Raw genomic sequence first — 13,189 nt, 5'->3', positions numbered from 1 at the left:
CGCGTCCACTGGCCTGCGCAGACCGGGCTTTGGGCTTGGCGGACCCTCAGGACCCTCCCGCCTGGGGATCTCCCACTCAGATCCGCTCCCCAGAGTAGGGAGAGCGCTCAGGGTTGTCGCTTTAAATTCAGGAAGGAGCAGGCAGGCGGGCAGGCAGGCAGCGAGCCCAAGAGGGAGCGCACTGCTGGCTCCTGGGAGCGTGCCAGGACTGTGGCACTGCTCCAGTCGGCCGCTGGGCGCCGCTGGGCCCGGATCGGTGCAGCGGGGCTCGGGTGCGACACGGGCGCCCTGCGACCCTGCGGGGGTGGCATAGCCTTGCGAGCCGACCGCGGGAGGCCGGCGCGGGAGCGGAGGAGCAGACCCCGGAGGCGGCCCCGCGGCCCCTTGGCGGAACCCGGGGTGAGTAGGCACCCGGCCCACTCCCGGAGCGCGGCAGGGGCGAGCGCCCCGGGCACGGATGGACGCACGCCGCACCTCTCCTTGGACCCGAAACGCGGGAGGTCGGGGGGGGGGGGGGCTCACACTCGGTGCGTCTGCACACCAGCGCGAGGCGCAGAGCGCGCCCGGCGCCCTTCCCGGGCTCAGCCACTCCGCGCACTGCGCAGCGCCAGGCGCTGGCGCGCCTGGCCACCCTGTGCACACGCGCGATTCTCCCTGCTGTTTACACGCCTCCCCTGAGCCGCACGCCGCACACGCCCCTCAACTTCGCACTTGGCACCTTGGCTGTCCTAACTGTCCCTGACCTGGCCTTCCATCCCGCCGGGGGTCCCTGGTCAGTCCCCTCCCCAACTAATGGTCCCCAGATCCGAAGAAGGGCGTGAGGGTCTGCAGGAACTGTCAGCGTGGGGGGCGGGGGGCTTCGGACCTCCTCTGCAGGAGGCCTGGGGCTGCGGGAAGCACCTAAGGGGACCTTCCTTGAAGCTGTGTGTGGACTGGAACTGAACCTGGGGACAGCGAAGGGCACTGAGGATAGAGGGGCCTGAGCCTGTCTCTGTGGTGGGCATGCTGCATGAAATTGACTGGAGTTCAATCTCCAGCAGCCATATGCTCCAGCACTGGGGAGGCAGAGACAAGCCCTTCCCTGGGCTGACTCCCCAGAACTGCCTGGACTAATCCTCGAGTGAGAGACCCTGTCTCAAAGAACAAAGTAGAGTCGGGTGTGGTGATGCACCTCTAACCCCAGCACTTGGGAGGCAGAGGCAGGTGGATCTCTGTGAGTTCCAGGAGTTCAGGACTACACAGAGAAACCCTGTCTCAAAAAAACAAAACAAAACAAAACAAAACAAAAAAGTAGACAGCTCCCAAGGAAACCTGAGGTTGACCTCTGACTTCTCCATACCCACACACACATATACCCATCCATACACAGTCATGTAGACACTCATAAAATAGAATTCAGGGCCTGGAGAGATGGCTCAGAGGTCAAGGGTACTGGCTGCTTTTCCAGAGCATCTGAGGCCCTCTTCTGGCCTCTGTGTGTACAGGCACACACACGGTACACAGCCATACACACAGGCAAAACAACCTCCCCCCCCCCACACAAACACAAAATACATAAATATTTAAACAAAAAACACACTGGCAGGTTGAGAGTGATGCTCCCATGATTGTTCTGCACACAGAAACCGGGGGTCTGTTTCCATGCTTTGGCCAGGCCTATAAGCACAGCAGCTGCTATTCGCCAAGTTCTCTCATTCTAAGCCTCTCATTCCACCCTCCTGACACTCTCACAGGGTAGGCACGACCTTGAACTTCCACCTTTCCGTTGCTAGGACTATGGGTATATACTACCACATGCAGTTTTATCCAGTGCTGGAGAGTGAAACCCAAGTCTTCTTGGATGCTAGGCAAGCACTCTTCCAACAGCTCTACTTTCCAAGCCCAGTGCTAAGCCCCTTTTATAGATAGTGCTACTGAGGCTCAGAGAGAGAAACTAAGAAAATTGTTTAAAGCCGTGAGTCAATGAAGGGGCTAATCTGAAATTCAAACCTAGGGATGGCTTGATCCCCTGAAGGCTCTTGGACTTCTTCCTGTTTCCTCTTCCCTCTACGTAGGCAGATGTGCCCTGACTTCAGGCTCTTTGTAGCAGTGCTGGGAGTTCTATCTGGGGATGTACTGAGCAGTCCTTCATACCTTCCCAGATATCACAGTTCCTGTGGGGAAATAAGGGAAGTACATGTATAGGATTGTGGCGTCTGAGCTGGAGCAGCCGTGGTTGACCCCAACCCCCACATACACATGTATATCAGAAGCCGGAGGCTTGATGCCCTCTGAGGCTCTGCTGGCACCATGCATGCTGTAGCATGCCTTGCTTAGTCTTTGCTTTTTGTTGCCAGCCTCTGCCAGATGTGTACCAGAGAACACTGCAGGCCTTAGCAGAATCGCAGCAAGGCTGAGGCAGGCTGGAATGTGTGTTCTCACACTGTGTTTAGTGAACCCAAAACCACTTCTGCTGTGAGCTGGGCCAGCCCCAGACTTCTGCAGCAAGCATTTGAGACCTACAGTTCTCAGGCAGCTTCTTGGAAACCCTGTGCTTATCCTCCATAAGACATGGTGGTTTAGGAGCTCAGAGCCAGGCAGCCTGGAGTGAATGCTGCTTAGCTAGGTGGTGCATTAACTCCACAGCACTCTGGTCTGCAGAGCAGACATGTCTCTAATGCCTTGCTAAGAGAGTTAAATGGGGTCAAATATGCATAGATGCTTAGAATTGTGCTTGGTGCGTAAATGTACCCAGAGAGGTTGGCTGTTACCATTATCTCAAGCCCAGGGCTCACTCAAGCCAAGATGGGTAAAGCCTTTTTGTCTTAGCCCTGCCTCCCATCACCATGACAACTCTTTATCTCATCAATGTGGGAGCAACATCAGGAGAACCAGGAGCCGGCTGCATACCCTCATCTGCCCTGCATCACAAGGCCGTGTACCCCAGGACCTATGTGTGCACGACCAGCTTCTTGACTCCAGTGCCGGAGGGAACATCCTCCCCCAAAATGCCTACAGTCTCAGCTTCACTCTCTCACTGACCCCTGACCCCACAGAAAGCCTGCAGAATGCTTGGAAGGATTGGTGAGGCAAAGCCCAATGTGCTTGAATCATGTGGGCATATTTTTGTGTGTGTATGGATTATATTTAAAAGTGAACAAGCTGGACATATGGGCTTGAGTTACATGGGATCGGCTGAGCCTAGCAGTTCCCGGCTAGCCAGGGCAACAAGGTCAGACCCTGTCTCAAAATTAATGAGTGCTGGGGATGTCGATCAGAGGTGGAGTGCTGGCCTCGGATGCTGAAGTCCTCTGTTCAGTCCCTAACCTCAGGTAAAACTGAGTGGAGTGGCACCTAACTGTAACCCCAGGCCTCAGGAGGGGAAGGCTGGAGGGCTGGAACCTCAACTTCAATGTTCAAGGTCATTATCAACTACCTATGGGCTTTGAGGACAGCCTGGCACATGAGACTGTCTCAACAAAAAGTTAATCAATTTTTAATTTTTAGTGGGTAGAGGGAGAAGGAGGCAGAGGGCCAGGAATTCCAGGTAATCCTGGGCTGCTCGGGGAGCTGGAGGCCACCCTTATCTACAGAGTAATTCTGCCTCTCAGAATCCAAACAAACCTGGAGACTGGTGAGATAGCTCCCGGTGGAGGGGCCTGCTGCCAAGCCTGATGACCTAAATCCAGGCCCTGGAGCCTACGCTAGGGGAAGTAAAAGACTGACTCCAGCCAGTTGCCGTCTGACCTCCACACATGCCCCCCCCAGACATAATAAATAAATAAAGTAATGAAAAAAATTTTGCTATTATTTGGCCTTTTTTTAATGTTTTGAGGTTTTATTCTTTTATGTGTATGCGTGTTTTGCCTGCACGTGTGTGTGTGCCACATTCATGCCTGGGGCTCTTTGAGGTCAGAAGAGGGCACTGGATCCCCCTGGGACTGGAGATCCAGACAGCTGTAAGCTGCCTAGTAGGTGAGAATAAAAGGCAGAGCAGCAAGTGCTCTTCACCACTGAGCCCGCTGAGCCTCTCCAGCCCCATCCAGCTTGTCTTTACAGACATGGGTCCTAATTAGGATTTCTACTGCTCTAATGAAGCACCACGACCAAAGCAGCTTGGGGTTGATTTGGCTCACACTTTATGAATCTCAGTCCACAAGGGAAGCCAAGGCAGGAAGCAGGGCAGGAACCTGGAGGCAGGAGCTGATGCAGGGGCCATGGAGGGGTCCTGCTTGCTGGCTTGCTCCACATGGCTTGCTCAGCCTGCTTTCTTATAGAACCCAGGACCACCAGCCCAGAGATGGTACTGCCCACAGTGGTCCTCCCCCATTGATCACTGATTAAGAAAAGGCTCCACAGACATCCTGGAACTCACTTTGTAGAACAGGCTCGCCTGGAACTCAGAGATCCCCCTGCCAGTGCCTCCTGAGTGCTGGGATTAAAGGCGTGCCCCACCACTCCAGATGGATCTTATGGAGGCATTTTTTTTAATCAAGATTCCCTTCTCAGATGACTGTAGCTTGTGTCATGTTGATATAAAACTAACTAACATTTCATGGAAGCTCCAGCCATGCCTAATCAGAATTTCTTCTGCAAAGGGAAGGCTGATGCCCTGGGCCAAGCAAGCCCTGGACAGTTCAGACCTTACCCTCTCTTCCCTTGCCTGAGGCTTGGAGGCTTTGGGGGGGGGGAGGACAGCACTTATAAAGGAACCCAGCAGTGTGGCGAGGTAATTTTAGCCTTCTTTGCCCTTGGTGAAACTAGTACAGCTCATTCCAGTCTCCCATTCCAGAAGCTCCTCTCCCCACCCTCTCAGAACACATCCCCAAGCCAGATTAATTTATTAGCAACAACAACAATAAGACAATAAACAATCACCTGAGTCCAGGCAATGGTGGATGTGAGCTTTGAGGGCTTCACCCAGAATAACTTAGACCTCAGTGGTTCATGGAGCCCAGGAGACAAGCCTGAGCAGGGGAGATATTGTCCCACTCAGGGAAGGATTGAGAGTAGATTACTGAGGGAATTCAACACTTTTGATTTTTTTTCCAAGTGGCTTGTCCTAATGAGCAGGCTCTGTTCCCATCTGCTGCTTTAGGATGGCCAAGAGGCGGGGCTGGCAAATTAAAAGCACCTGCTAATGCTGGCTCCAGGTAAATAACCGGATCGTATTTAACATAAATATGCCCCATGTATATTAGGGTCTTATGCTAAAAGTAAATCTGAAGTTGCAGTGCCCATGGGTATCCTGTGCTTTATCTAGCAACCCTAAATGAGTTTTAGAATGCTTAGGAAGAGACTTTAGGCCAGGCAGTGGTGGTGCTCGCCTTTCATTCCAGCACTCGGGAGGCAGAGGGAAGCAGATGTCTTTGAGTTGAAGGCCAGCCTGGTTTACAGAATGAGTTTCAGAATAGTCAGGGCTACACAGAGAAACCCTGTCTTGGAGGGGAGGAGAGAGAGAGACAAACAAAAAGAAGAGACACAGAGAGAGAGACTGAGAAACTGTAGGAGGCTGGGAGATGGCCCAGGAGGCTAAATGTGTTCTATGCCAGCACACACTGAGTACAGATCTCTAGCACTGGAAGAAAAGGTGTGTTTCTGATTAATAAGGCGAGGGTGGTGGAATACAGGGGATTGGGGCCCCGAAAACAGGAACAAGTTAGGAGGCTCTTGGGGCTCTATCCTGACATCAACCTTTGGTTTTCAAATGTGCTCACAGGGTTTAGTGTACTTGCACGCACATTCAAAAACAGGTTTAGGTATCCAGACATAATGGAGCACATATTTAAGCCCAGCATTTGAGAGGTAAATGAAGGCAGGTCAGCAGTTCAAAGCCAGCCTCGGCTATATAGCAAGTTCAAGGCCAGCCTGAACTACAGGAGATCCTGTTTCAGCCCCTTTCCCCAAAAGCTTAAAACACCATTTTATGCGTTCCATTATGTGGAACAGACTGTCCTCAACATGATAATTTTCCTACCTCAGCCTCCTGAGTGCTGGGATTACAAGTGTGTACAACCATGCCTGCCTTGATTCGCTGGTTTTAAAAATACCAGAAACAAGTGTACCTTTGTAGCAGGCATGGCAGTGCATGCTTGTAATCTCCACACTCGGACAGCTGAGGGAAGATTGAGCGTTTTATGCTAGCCTGGGTTACTTTGTCTAAGAACTAGGAGAGGGGGGCCAGGTGGTGGCACACCCCTTTAAGCCCAGCACTCAGGGAGGCAGAGGCAGAGGCAGAGGCAGGTGGATCTCTGTGAGTTTGAGGCCAGCCTGGTCTACAATGTGAGTCCAGACAGATGGGCTCTTGCTACACAAAGAAAACTATCTTGAAAAGCAGAACAAACAAACAACCAAACAAAGAAATAGGAGAGGGGGGAAGGGGGAAGAGGAGGAGAAGGAGAGAGAGAGGTGAAAAGCAGGGGAAGGAGGGGCCAGACTTGGTGATGGGCGCCTTTAATCCCAGCACTGGGGAGGCAGAGGCAGGTGGAGCTCTGTGACTGTTAGGCTAGCCTGATTTACATAATGAGTCCAGGACAGCCAGGGCTACAGAGAGAAACCCTTTCTCAAAAGAAAGGAGGGTGGGCGGGTGCTGTGGAGTAGGGGAGTTGGCAGTTGGAGACTGAGAAACAGCTCAATGGTGGGGGGATCAGTTTCTAGCACCCACATGACAGCTAGCAACTCTCTGTAACTGTAGTTCCAGAAGCTCTGATGCCCTCTTCTGGCCTCTTTGGATACTGCATGTACATGTTCCAAAAACATATATGCAGGCAGAACACCCAGGCACATACATTTCTTTTTGAGAGAGAAAGTGTGTATGTGTGTGTGTATGTGTGTGTGTGTGTGTGTGTGTGTGTGTGTGTATCACTGGATATCCCTGGCTGGCCTGGAACTCTCTTTGTAGACCAAGTTGGCCTTGAACACACAGAGATCCTTCTGTCTGCTTCTCTAGAGTGTAGGGGTTAAAGTTTGTGCCACCACATCTGGCTCAAAAATAAATAAGACTAAAGAAGAAGGGGGGGTAGTACACTAGAGTAGCAACCATTTTGGCCATGCACCCCCCCCCCCCACCATGAGCAGCTGAGTGTGAACTCAAGGAACAGGCCACTGAGTTAGGAATGTGATGCTCTGGACCCTGCTCACTGCTGACTCTGCTTTCCGTTCCAGTCCTTGTCACTGCAGGGGACATCATGGCCGTGGATGTGACAGAATATCATCTGAGCGGTGAGTCTCTTTGTGAGTTCCAGGACAGCCAGGTCTATAGAGAGACTCTGTCTCTAAAAATAAAATAAAAGCTGCTGTCAAAGTTCCTCTCCTCTCTCATCATCTCATTGTTAACCTTAGTTTAGACCTCGTTTCTACCAAAGTTCCGTAAACCCAATCAATAAATGTGTGTCCATCGTCATCCAACATCATCCACTTGGGGTTTTTCCTTCTCTACCCCAGCTCTGTTTCCAAGTTCTGCCAAGCACTGAGGATTTAGTCCTCAGCACCTACACCCTGACATGCGGGGTGCCTTCCTCTGCTGTGCCCCTTGCTCCTGCCTGGCCTGCTGTGACCTAGCTGGCCAGGTACTTTCCCAACTCACCCCGGTGTGTAGACTCCAAGGACATTCCAGAACCTTGTCATGCCTGCCCTGGGACCCTCTGTAGACATGCTGCCTGTGGTTTCAGTCGGCTCCCAAATTCCATTCTATCACTGGAAAGGTCTATGACAAGTAGAGGACACATCCTTTTATAGTCCCTTCAACTCTCTATACAACTAAAGATGACTAGATCCTGGTCCTCCTGCCTCCACTTCCCATGTATTCGGACTCCATGCATGTGCAACCAAAACTAGCCTGGTCTCCAGAGCCCTTGTCTGTACACTGTGTGATTTTCACATTGAAATCATAGGGCTGTATCATGTTGGGGAGTGATTTTCTTTTTCTCTTAATGCTGACAATAGGGATAATGTCATTCTCTTATGACTTCTAGTGACCAAAGTTGCCATTCGCAAAGGCCAACAATATTCCTGCTTATGACAGAGCAGTCAGCTCCCACCAGCTCCCTCGGGGGGACCTTCACAATGTTCTCAGATCTCCTCTGTTATAAATAAGCCTGGGTGACTCATGCTAGGCATGACATGAGTTGGGATTTTTTCAAATAATACATCCTCTGGGCTGGGACCCCTGTGTGAGGTCCCTCCACTCTCCCCGTGAGGACACCAGCCTGGCATGGAGATATACCTTGCAGCAAGGTACCTGAATCCAGATGCTGCCGTGTCCCAGCTGTGTTTGGTCAGCCTTGGTTTTCCTCCCCGGGCCAGCAGACAGTGCTCATTGCTAGAGGAATGCCGGGCTCCAAGTTCTTTGGATGTTGGACTTTGGTGGGTGGGGGCAAGGAGCCCCTCTGGTCCATAGTGCCTTGTTCCCTCTCTCCCACTGGACTTAGATCCTTGTCAGCACTTCCTTTCCTCTGGCCACAGCTTCTAGCCCCTGCTCGACAGCCTGCCATACTTTTTATTATTTTATTTTATTTTATTTTATTTTATTTTATTTTATTTTATTTTATTTTATGTGTATGAGTGTTTTGCCTACATGTATGTCTGTACTACTTGTGTGTGCATGATGCACAAAGAGGCCAGAAGAGGCCAATCAGATCCCTTGGAACTAGAGTTACAGACAGTTGTGAGCCTCCATGTGAGTGCTGAGACTCAAGCGAGGGTCCTCCAGAAGAGCAGCCAGTGCTCTTAACTGCTGAGCCACCTTTCCAGCCACCTGCCATCTTTTTGCTCCTCTCCTCTCAGCCTTCTGGTACTCCCAGTACAATTTCCAGCATCCTGTCTGATGCATCCATCTGCCTGCCTGGTCCTACTCTGATCTCTGAGCTACTTAAGGTCGGGACCTAAAACTGGGGCTCACTGACGCAGTCCTGGCTCCCCTGTCCCAAGGCGCTGGCCTGTGTAGCGCTCGTCTTTAAACTCTGTTTTATCGAGGTTCCTTAAAGCCTTTCCCTTCCAATCCCCAACCCTAGGTAGGGGCGAGAGAAGGTTATTGGAGAGGAGGCGTGCAGACCCCTTTACTTCTCCCAGCTGTTTAGGGTCGAGGGGTCTTTGGGGGATATCCCAATCTCTGTCCACAGCAAATGCGCAGCAAGCAGTCTCCTCCAAGCCACTGCGTCCTGAAGCATTTCTCTGCATCTGTCTGCTCCAAACCGCCACACCGACCATCCCTGGTCTCTTCAAACCCGCGCTATGACATGCAGACACCGCGTGCCACAGTCTCTTTCAGGGCTCTCATATTGATAGCCTCAGTCCTAGGCCACGCCCCTCTCCCCTCTGCAGGTGGCCGGCCTTTACCAGCCCTCAGAGGCCACGCCTCCCACACCACTGTTATCAGCTGAGGACAAACTAAAGCCCAAACTAAAATCCCACACTTGGGATTAAAACAAAAACATATTTACATGACATAGCTGAGTTTACACAGAAACCAGAACTTCCATTACAGGCATGTGTGTGCGCCCGAGGTGGTTGTTTCTCATTTCTTTATTTTAATGTATTCATTAGATCTCAGGTTCCATTCGGGAGCCCCTCACTTCTCCTGCCAATTTCCACCTTGCTGCTGTGAGAGCGCTAAGCCAGGTCCAGACCAGGGGTAGCAGTGGTTATTACACTGGCCCTGTCTGGAGTCCTGCTGCCAGAGCGGGAGCCCCGATTTATGGACTTGGGCAAGTTTTTGAGCTTTCCCAAGTCTCAGTTTCCCCATCTGAGTTGAGGGCAGCAGCATAGTGCTGGAAATGGTTTAGAGAGTCCTATCTGTCTTCAATGTCACCTGCCACACGAACCTCAGCATGATTTGAGGTTAAAATTTGAGAGGTAAAATCCACCTCCATAAGCTGGGGATTGTGCCTCAAACCTGTAGTAGCAACACTCAGGAGGCTGAAGCAGGGGGATCACAAGTCTGAGGTCAGCCTGGGCTACACAGTGAGACCCTGTCTCAAAACAAGACAGAACAGCTACTAGACAATTGACGGAGCATGGCGGGAAAGGCCTGTAATCCTAGGGTTAGGGAGATAGAGACAGGATGGTCAGGAATCAAGCTCAAGAATGTAACAGGCTCCATACCAAGCTGTGTGGGATGCCTGAGACCTTGTATCAGAAAACAAAAGGTGTCGGCTAAGGAATCTACCTCTTTAAAATGTACATTGCTGTGGCTTTTAGTATAATTAGCAGCCGATGGATTTTTGAGAGTATTTTCATCTTCGCAAAAAGAAACTCAACTGCCCTCATTTACTAACTCAAACTTTTTTGTTATTATTTGTATGTTTTATTATTTGTATGTATTATTTTGTTATTATTTTATGTTATTTGTATGTGATTTGTATGTGTGTAGGCCAGCATTTGATGTTCGCTGTCTTCCTGCATCACTAACTCTGCATCACATTTTTTGAGACAGAGTCTCTCCTCAGCCTGGTCAATTGGCTAGACTGTCTGACCCTCCGAGACCCACCTGTTTCTGCTCCTGTAGGGCTAGGGTTACAAGCACAAGCCACCACAGCCGGCTTTTATGTGGGTGCTGGGGATCTGAACTCAGGTCTTTGTGTTTGTAGAACAGGCACTTTACTGTTTGTGCTGTCTCGCCAGCCTCTTCAACAGTTCTTAGACAGTTATCCCTCCTCATCTTCAGAGTATTCATTCCTGGACCCCAACTAAATGCCAAAATCCACAGACGATCAAGTTAATGATGTGGTGTTTGCACAATACCTATACACACCCTGCCGTGTGCTTTAAACCATCTCTAGGTTTAATACTTAATGCGATGTCAATCCCTTGTAAATATTTGTCACCCTGCTCTATTAAGGGAATAAAGACCAAAGAAAAATAAGTTTGTTTGAAATGAAGACAGGCACAGCCTGACTGCACAGTACACAATCCAGGATGGGTTGAGGCCACAGGGGCAGAGCTCACAGGCACAGAGCCTGAGCATAAATAGAATTGTGCACCCTGTGGTCTCTGTGACCAACATCTTGCAGCCACCAGGAAGTTCTCAACGTCCATCTTCTTTCTTTTGTTTTGGTATTGGCCTGGTCATTTCCAAGTGGTGCTCCGTGGGTGAGTGTGTTACTTTTTGGCTTAACCATGCACCTGCTGGTGGACATTGGGTTGTTGTAGGTGAGGCCTAAAGCACAGAGAGAGTCACTTCTTTTTTTCTTCTCTTCAGTCCTCTAAGATTGAAAGGCCATTTTGATTCTCTGAAGCAAGAGGTCCTCGGGGGACTATGAGTCAGGGAACCCAGGGACCCAACTGCAGTTGTGTTTGTCTGAAGAGATACCTGTCTTGTGAGGCTCTTATCTGCTCTGCCCAGGTGCCTCCTAGGAGAAATGTAGGGTTTTGTGGAAGAGGAGGCAGAAGCAGAGCTCTCAAGAGACTGTGTTTCTAAACTGGGTGTGGTATAATCCCATTCATATGATCTCAGCACTTAAAGGATGAGATGGGAGAATAGTCTAGAATTTGGGACCAGCCCAGGCCTCAGAGGAAAGGAAGAAAGGAAGAAAGGAAGAAAGGAAGAAAGGAAGAAAGAAAGAAAGAAAGAAAGAAAGAAAGAAAGAAAGAAAGAGAAGAGGACTGTGTCTTGTTTAGCTCCAAATCTGGAACCCTCATACCAAGTCTTGTAGTACCATAGCATAAAAATATATTTTTTTTTACTGAAAATTTTGAGTTAATTTAAATTTTTTTCATTTACTACATATTTATTTGTTAATTCATTCAGTTATGCTCACATATATGTGTGCCTGCATTGCCATATGGAGGACAGGCAGAGGACAATTTGTGGAAGTTGGGTATGTTTTTCCACCATATGGTGTCTCAGGGACCAACCTGGGGTCATCAGGCTTGGTGGCAAGTGCCTTCACTGGATAAGCCATCTTACTCACCCCCGTTTTTCCCCCAATAAAAAGGTGTTTAGTACACAAGTATCACTGAGTAGGGTGATACACTTAGAAGGAAAATTAGGAAGGAGCTAAAATCATCCCAGATACATAGCAAGTTTGAGACCAGTCTTGGCACATGAAACCCTGTCTCAAAGCAAAAGTAAACAAACAAACAAACAAACAAGCAAAAACAGGGGCTTATGAGGAGGTGTCTGAGTCAGGAAAATGGTTGCCATGTGAGTAGGAGGACCAGAGTTTGATCCCCAGCGTCCGTGTGAAAATTAGGATGGCAGAGACATGAGGAGCCCTGGGGACGTCCCAATGAGAGACCCTGTCTCAAAAACAAGGTGGAAGGCTTCCGAAGAACACCACCTAAGGTTGACCTTTGGCCTCTACGCACATGCACACACATTCATGCTCATACACGTGTTCATACTCACATAATAAAAAAGAGCCAGTCAAGCTGGAACGATGGCTCAGAGGTTTAGACCAGCCTGGGCCACATGAAACCCTGTCTCAAAAGCATTGGGGAGGCAGAACCAGGTGGATCTCTGAGTTCGAGGCCAGCCTGGTCTACAGAGAGAGTTCCAAGACAGCCAAGGCTACAGAGAAACCCTCTCTTTAAAACAACAGCTGGCCGCAGTGGCAAAAGCCTATAATCTCAGCATTCGGGAGGCTGAGGCAGGCAGATCACTGTGAATTCAAAGTGCGAGGCTAGCCTGGTCTAGAAATCGAGTCTAGGACAGGCTATACAGAGATACCCTGTCTTGAAAAAAAAAAAAAAAAAAAAAGAAAAGAAAACAACAAGCTAGATGTGCTTGATGCATGACTGTAATGCCAGGACTCGGGTTAAAGCAGGAGGATCATGAGTTCCAGGCCAGCCTGAGATATGTAGCAAGTTCCTGTTTGAGGAAAGAGAAACCGCGCAGCCTGAAATAACAGTCCCCCTGGTTTTGAGAAAGGAGAGCCTGGGGTGCCTTGAACCAACAGGCAGTGGGCATTTCTCTGCACTCTCCCAGACCCATGGGATGCTGCCCTGTCCATTTTGTTCACCCTCAGAGAGTCCCTCAATGGAATACCCAGCGGGCCACCACTAGGGGACCCTCCTGCAGCAAAGGCAGCCTCAGTATAGAGGACACCTTTGAGAGCATCAGTGAGCTGGGACCTCTGGAGCTGATGGGCCGGGAACTGGACCTGGCCCCGTACAGTCCTCTCTGCAAGTCTCAGTCGGCCGACTCTCTGAATTCCATCTCCTCTGTGAGCAACACCTTTGGGCAGGATTTCACCCTGGGCCAGGTAGAGGT

This window comes from Meriones unguiculatus, chromosome 1 (genome assembly GCF_030254825.1).
Source record: "Meriones unguiculatus strain TT.TT164.6M chromosome 1, Bangor_MerUng_6.1, whole genome shotgun sequence".
NCBI lineage: Eukaryota > Metazoa > Chordata > Mammalia > Rodentia > Muridae > Meriones > Meriones unguiculatus.
The sequence above is the reverse complement of the archived record's forward strand: the minus strand, read 5'-3'. Positions refer to the sequence as shown.